Source organism: Oncorhynchus mykiss, chromosome 16 (assembly GCF_057628025.1).
Source record: "Oncorhynchus mykiss isolate SJ-2025 chromosome 16, ASM5762802v1, whole genome shotgun sequence".
Lineage (NCBI taxonomy): Eukaryota > Metazoa > Chordata > Actinopteri > Salmoniformes > Salmonidae > Oncorhynchus > Oncorhynchus mykiss.
The window spans coordinates 54,114,161-54,134,659 of record NC_143037.1 but is presented as its reverse complement, the minus strand read 5'-3'; the positions used below and the strand labels follow the sequence as shown (position 1 = coordinate 54,134,659).

Below are 20,499 nucleotides of genomic sequence, written 5' to 3'. Positions count from 1 at the left end.
CATGTATTGGACCCTTGGTAACAATTTAAGCTGCTCTTACAATAGTGTAGTTGCACTGTAGTTACTCTTGTAGCAATATTGTATTAAATCCTTAAGTCTATTGACCCCCAGTGCATCAATCTAAGTAACAGAAAACAATACATCTGCATTCAAATCCATCAGTTTAAGCTAGAGATATCTGTATGAGCTGCGTCTCAATCCACCACATCCCGAAAATCGGTATTCTCACAACCTACAAACTACATGCGACTATATGGAAAGATGAGACTCTCACAGACACGATGGTGTTCTCAGTTCTGCTCTACAACCACCACAAGACTCGTCTGAAGTCGGCACCACCGATGTGCCAGCTTCTAGCTGTAGCATCTAAACTGTTTAGGCTACAAACCTTTCCACTATGGAAAGGGGAGATTCTGCATTTTGCTCAACAACCCCCGCAAGTGTCACAGGATTCGTCTGAATGTAACCAGTACTGGTTAAAACATGTTTTATGGAAGTATGGAGGTAGTTCTTTGCCAACAAAAAAAAGGCATTAAATATGTATCCCAAAAACTTTCTTATCTCTCCTTGATATAGAAGAGACACTTCAAAATCGTATTCCTTCTAATTTATTTTTTGATTGAATAACACATAAAAGTTTAAACAGGACACTGTGTTTTGATGGGCATTGGTAGTAACAGCAAAGTTCTATATTTTATTTTGATACCTACAGGGGTTTTAAAAATCCAAAATCAAATAGCTCAATGATCCATGCTGTGACCATCTTAAAACAATTCCATATGTTAGCTTAGTATCTTGAAATGGTAATTCAATCACGTTAATGAATAAAAACTGATTGTTGCTATTTGAATACACCCATTAACACATGTATTGAACTAAAAGCATTTATTCAACAGGACGAACTTAGGAAACAATTCATGTTTACTTTAAATAGGTTACCTTCCCCTTCGTCATAACGCAATTAGGGTTTCAAACGAAGACCCTTGACCTGTACGTACAGTACATACAGTCCATGCAGTCATTTTTTAATTATCAGACAGCCGCAAACAGCCCTCCACCATTTCCTCAAGGCCTTGATCTCAACGCCCAATTCATTACATTTCATTATAATGCACAAAAATAACATTCACCCAGGTTTTTAAAAGGGCCAATTAGGGGTTTCCAACATGCTTATGAAGTCATTTCTGTGGTTACTACTGATGAGTGTCCGGGGAAGTCTCCTTCCATCAGTTAAGATGAGTTTGTTAGTCACAGACCTGAGCGGGTTGGCGAAATGCGCTGGGACAGGCTTTATTCTCTGCGCCGTTTCTTTTCCTTTTTCCTCGCCATCCCACACTTAATTGGCCATTATCTATTGGTAAGCCCTCCCATCCCGGCTTAAACCTCAAGTAGCAGCCACTTCCAGCTTCAACAGACAGGTGTAAGACAGAAGACAGCTTTAAAGGGAAAATCAATTCAAAAACTATCTTTTGGTATTTTTTTCATTACTCCACTGTTGATACAGTCACAAAATGTTTTGCATGTCAGAAGGCACGTTTGCAAGATATTGGACTTTCAAGAAGTAAAATGTCACCAGCCATATCACCACGATGATCTGGCCGGTGACCATTTTGTTTGTCTATTTTGAGTTACTGTCCAGCTAAATAAATAAAACAGTAAGCCTAAACCTGACATCTCTGGATTTTCCACCCAGAGCTGAACTGCTAGCTTGTCTTGTTGTTTTCCGCCAAAGTATCCAGCAGGCCCTTATCCAGACATACAAAAGTTAGCAGCACCTGCAAATGAGACTATGTCTGTGGACAGATCCTTACAGCTTGTACTGGGAAATGATGCTTGTTGTTGTGTAACCTCTCTCAGAGCTAAGAAGAAGGGAGACCTATCTGCAGGCTAGTTTGTCAACATGCTGACTTTTCTTGGCACAGGAAAGGTGATTTGGAACTCTCTGCACCACATGTGTTCTCCTCCACCCCTAATGGAAAAAACAGAGTCATTATTATCTAATTAGCCAGACTAATGACACGGTAGAGAAAGCCACGAGGCCAAGACATCAGTCTCCTTCATGCTGTCCTGTATCTCAGTAAGGCTGCTTGGTAGACTATGTTAGAAAAATGTTGCTTTCAAAACCTCCTCTCTAATACCACCAATTTACCATCAAATCATTCATTATACTAAATACTTACAATTCTAGATTTTAGGGATGATCTAGTCTTTAAAGTCCATTTTTACTCCATTTCCTTAAATGCTTACGTAGTAATTATACCCTGAACCTAATTACTCACACATAGCAACACAAAATGGACCACTTACCGTGGAACCTTGATTTCCAGGCTTCCTCACAATAGCTCCAATTAAGAAGCCGCAAACTATACTTGAAACTGTGGTAGCGTGAGACTCTCCCAGTAGTGTGAACTAGTGCTGCACAAATGTTTTTCTACTGTTATTTTTATATTTTATAGTTATCACCCAGTAACTACCGTAGAGATATAATCAAAGGGGTGCCACATGACTTGCAGATTGATACTCAGTTTGTTATTAACACACTTTAACAGTTAATATCTTAGTGAATTTTGTATTCTTACTACTGTATTTTGAAATGTCCTTATAATAGCCATTCAAATTCTCATGCACCAGAACTACTGTAGTTTCTATGTCTGCATCAGATTTGACTGTGCTTATTTTGGGTGCTGGAGATGGCACACACCTTAAAGCTAACTGTCAGAAGCTATTAGAGTGAATTAAAGGGTCAGTGCAAGGCTAAATGGAGGGTTAGAACTGACATGTCCTTGGTTAGCACAAGCCAATGTGTTCAAGTCAAAACAACGTCAGCCACTTTAATTAGGCACGCAGTAGGCGTCCAAATGGACAGCAGCAGTAACCACCCATTCATTTGAACTACCAGGTGCTACCCTTCACCTTTAACGCTGCCCAGCAATTAACGTCATGGAGAATAAGAACAGGTTGGCAAGAACAAGAGGACCATATTTTTACCGCCACTCAATATACTTGTGTAACATAGCTTTTGATGTGATCTGTTGATACTTTATACAGTTGCTTAACCCAGCGGTTCCCAAACTGTGGGGCATGCCCAGGGGTCAGCAGGGTTTCCACTTACTCTTGAAAGTTATAATAGTATAATAATAGTATATTTATGCTGCAGAAGTTTATGTGTCGGAGGGCTAGGGTCAGTCTGTTATATCTGGAGTATTTCACCTGTCTTATCCGGTGTCCTGTGTGAATTTAAGTATGCTCTCTCTAATTTTCTCTCTCTCTCTCTCTCTCTCTCTCTCTCTCTCTCTCTCTCGGAAGACTTGAGCACTATGACCATGCCTCAGAACAACCTGCCTGATGACTCCTTGCTGATGACTCCTTCCCCTCCTTACTCCCCAGTCCACCTGGCCATGCTGCTGCTCCAGTTTCAACTGTTCTGCCTATGGAACCCTGACCTGTTCACTGGAGGTGCTACCTGTCCCAGACCTGCTGTTTTCAACTCTCTAGAGACAGCAGCAGCAGTAGAGATACTCTGAATGATTGGCTATGAAAAGCCAACTGACATTTACTCCTGAGGTGCTGATCTGTTGCACCCTTGACAACCACTGTGATTATTATGATTTGACCCTGCTGGTCACCTATGAAAATTTGAACATCTTGGCCATGTTCTGTTATAATCTCCACCCTGCACAGCCAGAAGAGGACTGGCCACCCCTCATAGCCTGGTTCCTCTCTAGGTTTCTTCTTAGGTTCTGGCCTTTCTAGAGTTTTTCCTAGCCACCGTGCTTATACACCTGCATTGCTTTCTGTTTGGGGTTTTAGGCTGGGTATCTGTACAGCAATTTGAGATGTCAGCTGATGTAAGAAAGGCTTTATAAATCAATTTGATTTGATTTGATGCACAAGGTGCAATTTCGAAATTGGGTAGTGCAAACCGTTAGAGAGACATTTATAACTTGTCAGAAATGTCCAGATCAACTAGCCCATGTCAGCTAAAGTTTTTTAGATAGGTTTTTTAGCCTATACATTTTATTATAATGTTTCAGCCTCTCAAACATCACATAAATACACATTATACATGGCAAAATGTATATAATTGCAAGAAAATTAACTTTAAAACTGCTAAATGTTCTCTCCACCAGCAAGAGGGGTGTGAACAGTTTGTGTCATGAACAGTGTGTGTCATGAACAGTGCTTGTGGCACGCCAATGCTGGAAAGGGGGCCTGAGTGAAACAGTTTGGGAACCCCTGACTTAACCATGTGCACATCCAGGGTTATTGATCAAATATGAACTTGTGCTGTAAGGTGCGTCTCTATACTGTAAATGTAAAAGGTATGTGACCGACCGGATCGATTCAGGCTTATGTAACAAAATTTGAAATGGTATATTTTACATTGGATAAAGCAGAGACCCGGAGCTAGAAAATAGTATATCATACACTACAGTTGAGGCACAATGGGAAAGTCATTCTGCTTTGAATGTTGATAAACTTGTAACCTCACTTTTGAGAAAATGGCCTTTGAATGTTTTGGTACACCTATTGGAAAGCTCTTCTTTGTCTATACCCATTCAACATCGTTCACACCCTCTTAAGCTTTAGCCCCATCCATCTCTTTAAGGGTTGATCCGAGCGTTCTGTCCTAACAACAGCAGTCAAACACTCAAGCTAACTGGCTAACGTTGGCTGGCTTCCTAGCTACTTACAGACACAAATGAGCAAACAGCTCACTCTGACCATTTAACTCATCCTAACATAGCTGGTTAGGCTGTTTTTATGTTATCCAGAGCGGTGGTGACTGCAACTGTGCTGCTGGCAGCAATGTATGCTTTTTTGACAACATTTACTGACACCGGCCATATTCAATGGGTGTTGAGCGTTTGTAAATCCGTCAGTTATTCTGCACTCTGGCACACTCAGACGAGAGTGCTCTGAAATCGGAGTAGATAGCCAGAGCGAATTTACCAGCTACATCTATCAACAGTTGTCACAGTGACATCGTTAACATTCTATTTAAATGGTTGCTTGCATAGTGGAGTCTTTTGTTAAGACATGTAGCTAGCTAGTTAATCAATAAACCATAATCCCAACTCATGACGTTACTACCCTGCATGAATCTGCAGGTAGCTAACCAACCAGGTTCAATGTTAGCTAGCTAGCATTAGGCTATAACTAACAAAGAAAATGGCTGGATACGAATAATATTACTACACAGATCATACACTTAAGGTTAGCTAGCGAGCGAGCATTTTGCTAAAAAAAGTTTACGCTAAAATGTCCTTCCTGTGAAGTAGTGACGCGCGACTTACTGGTAGTTTCCTGAAACGAGTCACATTCTTGTGATGGAAATCTCTGGTGAGAATATTCAACAATAGCCTGGGGGAGTACCATGCAGAGTACTCCCCTTTGGAGACACTGGCACCTCTCAAGGTTGACTTTAACCTGAGAACCCTCTTGAGGTAATCCTTATTGCCACTGTTGCCCGCAGGGTTGATATGGACTAAAACCAGAGCTTCAAGCCTCCTAAATTACTAAATGCACTGCAAAACGTGTTTTAGAAACACATTCAGATTGCATATAGAAGCCTAGGTGCCTAATTCTAATCCACTCAAAGTGAAATGTTACTCTATTATTGCCTCATGATTATATAGCTAATGTGCAAGTTTTAGTGTTGAAATAGGCGGAGGCTTGAATCAGGTCCAATATCCTATATTCCAGGACTTCTATAGTAGGACTTAGATCAAATAGAAGAGATGGACAAAGGATAAATAATATTTTCTGTAGAAAATGAGAAAAAGACAGCATTTACTGTTTCTGCATTAAACTGGTGCCAGAAATTGCAAGAGAAAACCCTGATGCCTCTTCACTGTTTGTTTCTATAGCAACCACATGACAAAAATGGGACAAGATGCACAAAAAGAGCAGAAACCCAAATAATAAAATAAATATAAATAAACATAAGCTTGACTGACAGCAACAGAATAATCAAGCTACTTTTCAAGGTATAATTATTTTAACAATGATAGGATTTATTTCCCCATATAATCTAAAACAGAGACAAAACAGCAATTTCAAACTACGACATTACACAACCCAGGAAAATTCAGTGCAGTACTTGAGAATGTAAACAGACAAGCGGATAACCATCAAAGTGATTTCTCGAAAGGAGATCAGAACAATGTGCACCTGCTATTCATGCATTGAACCCTCTATATTCTACAGTAGTGCATCAATACGTTACAAGTATACTTGTACAAATACCTCCTAATTCTCAAAGTGTGTTTGTTAAAACTTTTTTCTTGTTCTTGCCTTCCAAGTGGAGCCATAAGCAGAATATGTTCATACTTCACTGTTTCTTTCCACAGAGCCTCACAGTAAGATACATGTACAAATCATACCTGTGTTTCAGGTTTACGGGGTTCAAGCATACCTCAAACAAAATACTTGGTTGTGAGATATTTTGGGCAGCCATAAATTGTGTCACGTTCGTCGTAAGGAGGAGACCAAGGTTCAGCGGGGTAAGCGTACATTCTTCGTTATTACAAGAACGAACACTGAACAAATTAACAAAATAACAAAACAAATCGTATCAAGCCACCATAGACATACATACTACCTAGACCTACAAAACCCCTAGACATACAAAACCCCTAGACAGTACAAAAACTAGCATACCCACCCTAGTCACACCCTGACCTAACCAAAATATAAAGAAAACAAAGATAACTAAGGTCAGGGCGTGACAAATTGACTGATACTAGCAAAGAAAATAAAAAAGTATATGCTGTTGCAGGTAACAAGGTATAATTCCTGAAATGTGACTATGGAATAAAAACATGTAATTGTTATTTTTATTACATTTTTCTGTGTATCATACTCCAGTTTGCCAATTTTCAATCGAAAATAGCAGGTACATGCTCTTGGTTACCTTGAGGGTCATGTATCCCATGTATTTCCTTTATCCCACCTCAGCACATTCAGGAGCACAATCCCCTATGTCTACCTGTGATAGGCCACTCCTATTCTGAACGCCTCAGTGTTTCTAAACGTACAATATCTAATGAGACAAATTGCCAAGACCAGGATCAAGAAATCCATTACCCAAGATGCACGGTTCTGCGGGGGGGGGGGGGGGGGCATTGCAGTTCCCACTATTTGCCTTACTTTGGGGACTGGGAGAGGGCGGATTAGGGCTGGGACACAGAAGTGCCTGTGTGTCTGGTTGAGGAGAGCGAGAAGCACAGGGAAAGCTAGTACACAATCTGAAACCAAACCTCCACGGGACTCATTACAACAAAGTTTCTACACAGACAAATCAGGATAGAGACAATTTCAACTACTGTATTGTTGTGATAGCGGTACACTCCAAGATAGTTTAATATGTTGGCTGGAACATGGGGAGAAGCCCGAACACAAAGACAATGGCAAGGACAATGTTGTTCATGCAGCTATAAAGGTAGTGATATAGTGAATTTACTTGATTTAGGGACTACATTCCTGATTTTAGTTAATTATTTAGGATAATGAAGGATGTCAAATTTCTCTCCAGTGGGCTCACATGCACTTCACTGTCCCTAATTGGTTGGTAATAAGCGTGTAATTAGTTCCCGATACACAGGCCCTATATCTTGGGGATTTTAAATATCATTCTACACGAATTCATGCGTGACAAATTAACTAATTGTTTTGGGATTTTAGGGCATCCCAAAATGCAAGATGTCACGTGTGTTATCCCGCAAATTTGACCTGAATTTTAAACAAAGTACTTTCATGGCAACATGATCTCACACCCGCTGCTTTTTATGAGCAGTTTTCTACACTCAAATACTAGAGTCTGCAGGCTCTGGATGGGCATCACAGCCTAGTTTCGGGCATATAACTATGACAGATAATAAACTAATTAGATTTAGACACTAGCATTCAGTTTAATTGCTTCAGATTGTCTCGAGTATACATTTTCATTGAGGCTGGCATAATTAATTGTGACCAATTCTTACTGATCAAACATAATTCTGTTGTATTAAATTAATTTAGTAAGGGTCCAGATTATGGGAAATAAATGCAAGTCTTACTTAAATCTCCAAAAGGACTTAGTTTTAATGAATCTCTTGACTGTTGCCAATTAATTTGATTAGATTGAAACAGAAATTACAGCTGGCAAACAATCACATGATGACAACACTATATCAGCATTCAATCAACAGCTCAATGAAACAATTAGGATCGAGGCCAGGGAGAAAATCGGCTCACACATCAAAGGTCTATGGACTTTGTCCCCGCTTCTCCGCAAATGATGACAATCAATAAGGGGAGTGTCTAGTTTCCCTGAACAGGAAGTTGTACCAACTCCTTGCAATGTACCACGTTCATTTTCAGTTTCCTCAAATTGATATATTTATATTCATTTCCATTGTTATTCATGCTGTCAGATTTGGTATCCGAAGAGCCTCATGTATACTTAGAACCACACCTTGGGCTCTAATCCGTATTGCAGAAGTCCAGCGCTGCAGCGTGATTGAAATTTAAAGGCAATGTTCCCACTGTAGCGGAGACTACATTCAACGTAAACGCTGCATATATCGGCTCAATGGGAAATTACCTTTACATTTCAGCAATACATATTGAATAGAGCCTCTTGAGCTCTAAGGAATTCCATTACTAGAGTGATAATGGTGGATCCAAATCTTTTCAATAGAGCTGTACTATTTAAAAAAAAGTATTTGCCTGAATTTACCTCTTGTTCCCCTGAAAACTGTAAGTGGTGTTTCCTTTGTACACGTTGATTGAAAGGAACTTGAAAAAGCCTCACTCTTGTTCCTTCTGTGAAAGTACAACTATTGGGCCTACGTCCGCCTTTGTAAACAGCAGTACGTTTTTCCAACAGCTATGTCCCAAGAAACAGCTGTCATCATTCCACTTTTAATAGCTAAACTAGTCTTGTTTATGAAGTTTTCTCAAATAAAATGCAACACAATTTGCATTCTAGGAGAAAGTGCTTGGCTCTTTAAATTTCAGCCCAGGCCCCAGGGCTGCCCTGGATCCAAGACAGCTTCTTCAGTTTGAAGGAAGAGCACTTCTGACATCTGGAATGTTTAAGCAGTCACCAGCGAGAAGCACTTTTTAAGAAAAACAAGATGGCTCTGGGACGGCAACGGTTGGCAATACTTGAGCGCAGCTGCGGATGTCATCAGACTTTGCTTTTGGGTTGGAAAAAAGAGCACACATCATCGTTTCTGACAGTCTTGAAAGATTACTGACATGTGCATGTTCTGCCCACGAAGAGACTGGGCCTTGGAGACACAAGTCCCATCAGCAACACTCCGATTGAGTGGCACTCACAAGAACTCCCTGAGGACAACAACTTCAAATAGAAGAGAATTTAGAGGAGACCAACTCCATTTGAAGACAAACAAATTGTGAGATATCTAGGATATGCTGCTGGTATTATACCGATTAGGATCAAACCCATAGATATCTCACGATTTGGTTGTCTTCAAATGGAGTTGGTCTCCTCTAATTTCTCATCTATTTGAGTCACCATCAGTGGACTTTTCCAGAACCTTTGACAAGTTTCAGTACCCTTCTTTGAGTCTGGCTTGAGAGATTCTTCTAATGGAATGTTCTTCTCCTATAGACCTGCATTCCAGTCAGACAAACCAGCCTGTCTTTGTCTGTCATTGTCAGCTGAACTGAACTAAAATAAAGATCGCAACCCCTTCTTCTGATTCCAACCATCAACTTAATTTAATCTATTAGAGATGTGCATACCAACCGCATTAGAAAGTAGGCTCATGTGGCACGTTTCAAAGCCACAGAGACAACGGAACATTACGGTATACGTCATATATTATTTCAGTATAGCTTGAGTCCACATATACTGTATATAGCACAACATTGAGAGTAGATGCGGAGAGGTGAAGAGAAGAAAGGAGAGGAAAAGAGAATGACCAAGGTGAGGAAGACAGACCGAGGTGTGGTGTGGCATGTAACAGTGCCACAGTACCTGGCGTAATTAGGGGACAGGTGTGCTGGCGGAGCCCATCCATCCAAAGACAAGTGACCCACACTGGGGCCTCTTTCCAGCTCCTTAGCATAGCTCTGGGAGCCTCTGGGTCCCCTGCCATGGCTATCAAAGCCTGGCCCTGTGGATGAACAAATGGGCCGAGTGAAGACGAAGTGGATACTCTGCTGCAGATATGTGACACTATTGCCAGCAGCATACCACCCTGCATCCCACTGCTGGCTTGCTTCTGAAGCTAAGCAGTGTTGGTCCTGGTCAGTCCCTAGACGGGAGACCAGATGCTGCTGGAAGCGGTGTTGGAGGGCCAGTAGGAGGCACCCTTTCCTTTGGTCTAAAAAAATATCCCAATGCCCCAGGGCCCTGTGTAGGGTGCTGTCTTTCAGATGGAACATTAAACGAGAGTCCTGAATCTCTGTGGTCACTAAAGATCCCATGGCACTTAGCGTAAGAGTAGTGGTGTTAACCCTGGTGTCCTGGATAAATTCCCAATCTGGCCCACATACCATCACGGTCACCTAATCATCCCCAGCTTACAATTGGCTCATTCATCTATGATTCAGGCTTCACCACATAGCACTCTGCACTCACAGCATAGGCAGAGCCATTGAGCAGTCCAGCAGCTGTTTCGACACGCGATGAGAGCGAGTGCAAATTGTAGAGAGATTTAAATTATAAATGGAATATTATTGTTTTTGGAGGGTGGTGCTGTTGCTTATTTTGTGTTGCTACTCAGCGATGATCTTTCATCTTGGTAGTGACTGGCCTGTAGTGTCTGCGTGAAACGCTCTGGCTTTTGCCTTTTGTTAATGCCCCTGACATTTTTCTCTAACATGCATTTTTACGAGAATGTCTGGACATTAGCATGTAGCACTCGATGTGCTGTGCAACTGTGTGATGCTATGTTTTTATCACGGGAGGTTTGATATAGCTATGACACCAGAGGATTGTTAGAGTGCCAGAGAAGAGCAAGGACCAAAAGCAACGATGACAGAGAATGTTAAATGTTCTATTTGAGGGTGTGCTAAATAGAATTAGGAATTAGAGTACTCGACTGGACATAAACCTTCTTTTGATGGGATAAAGGTCAGGCGTTTTGGTCAGGTAAGTTGGTCAACCATGGTTTGACAGTGCTGTGATAAGATATTGTGTAAAATAATGAATTTGAAGAATTTATCTGCACCGTGTGTTTGCTATCTAGCTAGCCGGCCAGCCCATTTTAGAGAAATTATACCATTAATTATTCAAATTAACTGCCAATATGCCAACATTCCATTCAAACAATGCAGTCAATCCCGAGCCCTTCATTGGCTGAAATCAGTTGATTGGACTTAAACTTAAAGTTGTAAATGCAACAAGTACTGATATTGTGTCATATAATAGCACTCACAACTTTCCAAGAAGATTTAGACATGTACAGTGCCTTGCGAAAGTATTCAGCCCCCTTGAACTTTGCGACCTTTTGCCACATTTCAGGCTTCAAACATAAAGATATAAAACTGTATTTTTTTTGTGAAGAATCAACAACAAGTGGGACACAATCATGAAGTGGAACGACATTTATTGGATATTTCAAACTTTTTTAACAAATCAAAAACTGAAAAATTGGGCGTGCAAAATTATTCAGCCCCCTTAAGTTAATACTTTGTAGCGCCACCTTTTGCTGCGATTACAGCTGTAAGTCGCTTGGGGTATGTCTCTATCAGTTTTGCACATCGAGAGACTGAAATTTTTTCCCATTCCTCCTTGCAAAACAGCTCGAGCTCAGTGAGGTTGGATGGAGAGCATTTGTGAACAGCAGTTTTCAGTTCTTTCCACAGATTCTCGATGGGATTCAGGTCTGGACTTTGACTTGGCCATTCTAACACCTGGATATGTTTATTTTTGAACCATTCCATTGTAGATTTTGCTTTATGTTTTGGATCATTGTCTTGTTGGAAGACAAATCTCCGTCCCAGTCTCAGGTCTTTTGCAGACTCCATCAGGTTTTCTTCCAGAATGGTCCTGTATTTGGCTCCATCCATCTTCCCATCAATTTTAACCATCTTCCCTGTCCCTGCTGAAGAAAAGCAGGCCCAAACCATGATGCTGCCACCACCATGTTTGACAGTGGGGATGGTGTGTTCAGCTGTGTTGCTTTTACGCCAAACATAACGTTTTGCATTGTTGCCAAAAAGTTCAATTTTGGTTTCATCTGACCAGAGCACCTTCTTCCACATGTTTGGTGTGTCTCCCAGGTGGCTTGTGGCAAACTTTTTATGGATATCTTTAAGAAATGGCTTTCTTCTTGCCACTCTTCCATAAAGGCCAGATTTGTGCAATATACGACTGATTGTTGTCCTATGGACAGAGTCTCCCACCTCAGCTGTAGATCTCTGCAGTTCATCCAGAGTGATCATGGGCCTCTTGGCTGCATCTCTGATCAGTCTTCTCCTTGTATGAGCTGAAAGTTTAGAGGGACGGCCAGGTCTTGGTAGATTTGCAGTGGTCTGATACTCCTTCCATTTCAATATCATCGCTTGCACAGTGCTCCTTGGGATGTTTAAAGCTTGGGAAATCTTTTTGTATCCAAATCCGGCTTTAAACTTCTTCACAACAGTATCTCGGACCTGCCTGGTGTGTTCCTTGTTCTTCATGATGCTCTCTGCGCTTTTAACGGACCTCTGAGACTATCACAGTGCAGGTGCATTTATACGGAGACTTGATTACACACAGGTGGATTGTATTTATCATCATTAGTCATTTAGGTCAACATTGGATCATTCAGAGATCCTCACTGAACTTCTGGAGAGAGTTTGCTGCACTGAAAGTAAAGGGGCTGAATAATTTTGCACGCCCAATTTTTCAGTTTTTGATTTGTTAAAAAAGTTTGAAATATCCAATAAATGTCGTTCCACTTCATGATTGTGTCCCACTTGTTGTTGATTCTTCACAAAAAAATACAGTTTTATATCTTTATGTTTGAAGCCTGAAATGTGGCAAAAGGTTGCAAAGTTCAAGGGGGCCAAATACTTTCGCAAGGCACTGTATGTTCTGTTTACATATATTTTAGAGGCTATTTATAGAGAAAATTTGTATAAAACCTGTATAAACTGTATTTATAATTATGTGACATTATTTAATTGTATTACACAATTGTATTACATCCAGAGTGAAGAGAGAGAGGGAGAGCACTTAATTGTGTGGTGAGCACTACCAGCTACGCCGTTCTTTCCTCAAGTCATTATGTAACTCTATCATGACACCATTATTCTCCATTCACCTTGCTTCTCCCATTTATACAATCTCAGAAAAAAAAATATTTGAGCTTTTATCAGCCCTGTGCTTCTACAATCCTGGATGCTCCGTCGCCTAGGCAACCAAATCCCCCACCACCAGTATTAATGCCTCAAGCTGGAACTGTTACAATATTACTTCACTTATATTCTTTATTTCCTTTTTAAAAATTAATATACCAAAAGTGTTTTCCTGCATGTGCAGTGCACAATGCTGTGACACTGTGACATATTAGACTGTTTTATTTCATTAATGAGTGATATTGTTCTAATGTTACAATAATAATAATAATAGATGTATTTTATATAGCGCTTTTCATTACAAGTAGAATCTCAAAGTCGCTTTAAAAAGCAAGTAAAATGTAGGGATCTGGATGTGGGCAACCTAGACAGAACATAGTAGATAGGGACAACTTTGTTCATAAGTAAAGTCATAGGTAACATCCTAATGCTTCCACACTCCCGTGCTTTAATTAAGGCCGTACCGTGACGATCTGGTGGTCCCCAGAGACTAGGCAGGAAAACAACAAGCTATAACAACACCACATGGCCTCTACCAAAGCCCCAAAGCCATCAGGACAACATGCACTCACCGAGAAGAACGTTATTTTGAAAGTGTAGCTTAAAATGGCTTCTGACAAGATAAGATTAGTTCTACAAGTGGGAAGTAAGTTGTGCATTGCCGTTGAGTCGGCTAAAGTGCCTTTGCTTGTGAAGAAGTCCCAGGAAAGCTGTGCATTTGAAGAGGGGACATATTTGAGATATCCAGCCATGTGTCGCTGTTGTCACAAGGTATCAAATGGGATTAATTTGATAAGCCTCACCTGCAAAATTGTTTTGTTTTTGTTGTGGGAAATGAAGGTGTTAGTAGAATGCTTGACAGCACAATGCACTATAAAAAATACATCTATAAAAAATAAATGTTGCACTATATGAAAATCTTGCAAAAATCACTATTCCTTTATGTCTTTTAAGTACATTTTTTAAAATGATCGATTCTGACACTGGCAGTTCAGTTGCCGGGATATCATTCTATGAGGTAATATTGTTTTGGCTGGAAGGAGAAAAATAGTTTGATAACGTCTTGCTCAATAACAGGCATACAGTATCCTTACCAATTCCTGACAGAAGAGCAATCAATACATGTACTGTAGTACTGCTTGAGTTCATTTGATTATTTGGTGTGAGTCCACAGTCAAGAGTCTACGGGGACATTTTTAAAATCATCATCCTCACTTTGGCCTTGATACACTGACTCCCCACTCAGCTCAGCCCAAACCGTAATCTGACATTTTCATGAAGCTTTGGATCATTGTGGACAGTCCTGTCAGTTTAGCGATACCTCTGGAAAACAAAGTTCTTTGTGTTGATGAAAGACACTGTTAATTGAGCTCGTTAGACACCCCCCGGTTAAAAAGTACACCGCGATCTTGGCTTTAATTGACTTTATTGCAGCGTCTGTGGGAATCAGCTGGATATTGCCTAATTTCTTGGAGAGTTTATGTAACAATTTTATGGTCATATTTTGTTCCTCATACAACCTCTGACAATTTGAGAAAAAATGTTCCCCCTGAAATGCATTAAGGAACAAACAGTGCAGTTTAATCTAAATAAATTGCCCCCAGTTGGAGGCAATAATAATGGAACGCAATAAGCAATAAGCTGCTGTCTCAAAATAAAATGAAGGAGGTAAATATCCTGTTGGCTCCACGCTTGACTTCGCTTGCATCAGGAGACATGGGATTTGCCCAGCCTACCAAAAAGCATTAAACTTGATTTAACACCATTAATAGGAGTAGTAATACGAGAGTGTAGCACCGACTGAGGAGACGTGGTTCCCTTGTTACTTTCTGGAAACCTCATTTTGTGACAGCAGGGTTTTATTTTGTCAGATGACAGGCCTAATGACGCTCTCTGTGTCCAAGTGTCGTACAATTACATGTCAACCGCTACACAGTGATGACACGGTGTTATCCCTGGGAAGCTCATAGCCACGATCTTGTCTAATTATGTGTGTTACTATGCACACAAACAGCCTCTCTCGCAGCCTGTTCCATTAACAAGCAACAGAATTGGGATGCTCTCGTGTACTTTGAACTATGTGGCACATTTAGCTATTAGCGCAATTAGGCAAGGCTGGCACAGTTTAACCACCACTTGCTATTTTGTTTTGTATTAAAGGCTGTTTTCTGTTTCTTTGCTCTGTAGACTTGGGGATTTAAAAGCTCTCATTAGAATTTGCACTTTCAGCTGCAACTCTGAAATTGTGGTTTAAACTGAACAAAAATACACTATATATAAACTCAGCAAAAAAAGAAACGTCCTCTCACTGTCAACTGCATTCATTTTCAGCAAACTTAACATGTGTAAATATTTGTATGACCATAACAAGATTCAACAACTGAGACATAAACTGAAGTTCCACAGACATGTGACTAACAGAATCAAAAGTAACAGTCAGTATCTGGTGTGGCCACCAGCTGCATTAAGTACTGCAGTGCATCTCCTCATCGACAGCACCAGATTTGCCAGTTCTTGCTGTGAGATGTTACCCCACTCTTCCATCAAGTCACCTGCAAGTTCCAGGACATTTCTGGGGGAATGTTCCTAGCCCTCAGCCTCTGATCCAACAGGTCCCCGACGTACTCAATGGAATTGAGATCCGGGCTCTTTGCTGGCCATGGCAGAACACTGACATTCTTGTCTTGCAGGAAATCAAGCACAGAACGAGCCGTATGGCTGGTGGCATTGTCATGCTGGAGGGTCATGTCAGCATGAGCCTGCAGGAAGGGTGCCACATGATTGAGGAGGATGTCTTCCCTGTAACACACAGCGTTGAGATTGCCTGCAATGACAACAAGCTCAGTCCGATGATACTGTGACACACCACTCCAGACCATAACGGTCTGGTCCAGCGACGGTGGGTTTGAGAAACACATCGTTTGCCGGTACAGGCAAAACACCTGTCTCAACGTCAACAGTGAAGAGGCAACGGGATGCTGGCCTTCTAAATCAAAATCAAATCAAATGTATATATATAGCCCTTCTTACATCAGCTGATATATCAAAGTGCTGTACAGAAACCCAGCCTAAAACCCCAAACAGCAAGCAATGCAGGTGTAGAAGCATGGTGGCTAGGAAAAACTACCTAGAAAGGCCAAAACATAGGAAGAAACCTAGAGAGGAACCAGGCTATGAGGGGTGGCCAGTCCTCTTCTGGCTGTGCTGGGTGGAGATTATAACAGAACATGGCCAATATGTTCAAATGTTCATAAATGACCAGCAGGGTCAAATAATAGTAATCACAGTGAACAGGTCAGGGTTCCATAGCCACAGGCAGAACAGTTGAAACTGGAGCAGCAGCATGGACAGGTGGACAGGGGACAACAAGTAGTCATCATCCCAAGTGGACCTTGGGCTCAGGTCCTCCAAGAGAGAGAAAGAAAGAAAGAATTAGAGAGAGCATACTTAAATTCACACAGGACACCGGATAAGACAGGAGAAATACTCCAGATGTAACAGACTGACCCTAGCCCCCCGACACATAAACTATTGCAGCATAAATACTGGAGGCTGAGACAGGAGACACTGTGGCCCCATCCGATGATCCCCCGGACAGGGCCAAACAGGCAGGATATAACCCCACCCACTTTGCCAAAGCACAGCCCCCACACCACTAGAGGGATATCTTCAACCATCAACTTACCATCCTGAAACAAGGCCGAGTATAGCCCACAGAGATCTCCGCCATGGCACAACCCAAGGGGTGGCGCCAAACCAGGCAGAGTTCTTCTGTCCAGTGTCTGTGTTCTTTTGCCCATCTTAATCTTTTATTTTTATTGGCCAGTCTGAGATATGGCTTTTTCTTTGCAACTCTGCCTAGAAGGCCAGCATCCCGGAGTCTCCTCTTCACTGTTGACGTTGAGACTGGTGTTTTGCCGGTAAGTACCGGCAAACTATGTGTTTCTTTTGTGGGAAAAACTCATTCCGCAGTGGGTGGGCCTGGCTCCGAAGTGGGTGGACCCCTGCCCAGTCATGTGAAATCCATAGATTAGGGCCTAATGAATGTCCTATATGAACTGTAACTCAATCAAATCATTGAAATTATTGCATGTTAAATTTATATTTATATTTTTGTTCAGTATGGTTAGTTAAATAGCTAGCCGGACTATCTGCATTGACCCTTTTTGCACTATATTCTTTGACTCATATCATATGCTGCTGCTACTGTGAACTGTAACTCAGTAAAATAGTTGAAATTGTTGAACGTTGTGTTTATATTTTTTGTTCAGTGTAGTTTGAAACTTGACTAGATTGAAGCTTCATATTTGTAATGACAAACAACCTTTTGGTCTGATTTGAAGATGTGGGATTCCTAGACACATTCACACATTTTAGAAAATTGCTCTTAGTTTACCAATAGTGTGTTGCATTTTAATTGTGTTGCTAGTTGTGTTGAACACCACCAAAGAAGAACTCTAACAACTCTCCAGCTACTGTAGTCTACAGTACGTGAGGCTTGCTGTCTATACTTGACAGTTAGATGGGTCGATAAGCCAAACTACGCACTACATTGAAAAGAGAGCACCCAGAAGAGTTTATGTGTAATGTATCATGTATGTCTTGCAGCCTCCCTGCCTAACTATGTGAATGATATTCACCACAGAGATAAGCGTCATCTTCCACTACTGGAGTTACAAACGTTGATTTCCCCCACCAGGCTTCACACAGTGCAACTTGACATGACATTTATTCATTTTGGTCGTTAAAACTAAAAAAGTTTTGGTCACAGCTGGTCTGTGGGGCTTTGTTTTCACTCTGTCACCTGTTCTGTCAAAACAAGGATTCAGACGGTGTAGACAAACCCTGGTCTCTCACCTAGCAACATGTCACCCCAAAATAATACATGAATCCTCCCACAAACCATTACCAGACAGGTGGTTCTTGGAGAATGTCAGTTTGGGGTAGTTTCTGGATTTTTAAGGTTGTATAAGGTAGATTGGGGTAGTACCGATAATTAGTAGGACCTTATTGTAGTGTAATTTAGGTGTCCAACTCTGCCAATCATATCACATTAGTGTTCATCTTTTATTTAACTAGGCAAGTCAGTTAAGAACAAATTATTATTTACAATGACGGCCTACCAAAAGGCAAAAGGCCTCCTGCGGGGCTGGGATATTGAAAAAAAAAAAATATATATATATATATATATATATATATAAATATAGGACAAAACACACATTTTGAGTGTTTGTTGTAGCTCTTTCCAGTCGCTAGCTGCAGTGAACTGAAAAGACCCATGGATGTGTGTGCTTTCGGGACCTTTAATAGAATGGACTGGCAGAACGGATGTTGTATGTGGACGATGAGGCCTGCAGTAGATATCTCAGATAGGGGGGAGTGAGGCCTAAGAGAGTTTTATAAATAAGCATCAACCAGTGGGTCTTGCGAACGGTATACAGAGATGACCAGTTTACAGAGGAGTATAGAGCGCAGGCCTGTGTCCTATAAGAAGCATTGGTGGCACATCTGATGGCGGAATGGTAAAGAACATCAGGTAGAGCACCCTTACCTGCTGATCTATAAATTATGTCTCCATAATCTAGCATGGGTAGGATGGTCATTTGAATCATGGTTAGTTTGGCAGCTGGGGTAAAAGAGGAGCAATTACGAGAGAGGAAACCAAGTCTAGATTTAACTTTAGCCTGCAGCTTTGATATGTGCTGAGAGAAGGATAGTGTACCATCTAGCCACACTCCCAAGTACTTGTATGAGGTGACTACCTCAAGCTCTAAACCCTCATAGTTAGTAAACACACCTGTGGGGAGAGGGGCATTCTTCTTACCAAACCATATGACCTTTGTTTTGGAGGTGTTCAGAACAAGGTTAAGGGTAGAGAAAGCTTGTTAGACACTAAGATAGCTTTGTTGTAGAGCGTTTAACACAAAATCCGGGGAGGGGCCAGCTGAGTATGAGCCTGTATCATCTGCATATAAATGGATGAGAGAGCTTCCTACTGCCTGAGCTATGTTGTTAATGTAAATTGAGAAGAGCGTGGGGCCTAGAATTGAGCCTTAGGGTACTCCATTGGTGACCGGCAGTGGCTGAGACAGCAAATGTTCTGACTTTATACACTGCACTCTCTGAGAGAGATAGTTAGCAAGCCAGGCCAAAGACACCTCTGAGACGACACCAATACCCCACAAGATTAAAAATAGCAGGACAACATTGCTTAGAATCAAGGGCAATGGTGACATCATTGAGGACCTTTAATGTTGCAGTGACACATCCAGAACCTGAACAAAAACCAGATTGCATACCAGAGAGAATAAATACTATAGATATCAAGAAAGCCAGTTGATTGAGCCAGTTGATTATTGCTAAGTTTTTCCAACAATTTTGATAAACAGGCTAAATAGAAATAGGCCTATAACCGTTAGGATCAGCTTGATCTCCCCCTTTAAATAAAGGACGAACCGTAGCTGCCTTCCAAGCAATGGGAACCTCCCCAGAGAGGAGAGACAGATTAAAAAAGGTTGGTTATAGAATAGGCGATGATATGGGCAGCAACCTTAAAGAACACTAAACCATAGATAGCCCAGTATAAATGTGTAGACACAGTCTACACAGTTCTTTGCCTTTGATTATCTGTTCTCGCCAGAACACTTTCAAACTTTCCCAGCAGAAACTGTGTGGGAAAAATAATGAGAATGTGTTCTGCAGCCGTTTCACAGCTGGAAATGTCCTGAGCACAGGATGAGCCCATCTTAAGTAATAACCTGACGCTATGACTCATCACAGCTTATTGCAGCACATTGGGGGGCTGCTGAAGTGGTATTATGCTATTGAGCTTCACACTCTTCTTCTGATGTTGGGCCCAAATGGTACCAGTCGCCCAGCTAGCACCCACTTACCTGCTCGATTGATCATTTGTCCCTTTGGTGATTTACTGTGCCGCTCAAAAGCCTTGGCTGGAAAGCGTTCTCCTTGGGTTGTTTCCTGCTAGTTTACCAGCCGTTTGGAGAGAAAGCCATTAATATTGTTTGTTTCTACGGAGTGCAAACATGATAATATTCGTGGGGTCCAGTTTATTAAAATGGCATCAGGCTACAAGCAGTGACAATTGTTGAATACAGAGAGGCAGCGAATTACTTACCTGCATGTTTAGATTTCCAAGGGTATTTTGTCACTCCTCAATATATTGTGGTGTTCATCTTA

General features: G+C 41.2%; 1 long non-coding RNA gene across 3 annotated transcripts in view; it reads right to left on the bottom strand.

Moving 5' to 3' along the window:
* LOC149976925 (uncharacterized) overlaps positions 1-20,499 on the bottom strand; it is a 47,677-nt gene that overhangs the window by 17,419 nt on the left and 9,759 nt on the right. Inside the window, exon 3 of one of the 3 annotated variants that reach the window (XR_016487367.1) lies at positions 14,712-16,707. The exons of 1 other annotated variant lie outside the window; for it this stretch is intronic. This is a non-coding gene — a long non-coding RNA (uncharacterized LOC149976925). One more of the 3 variants, XR_016487365.1, reaches the window with a different exon arrangement.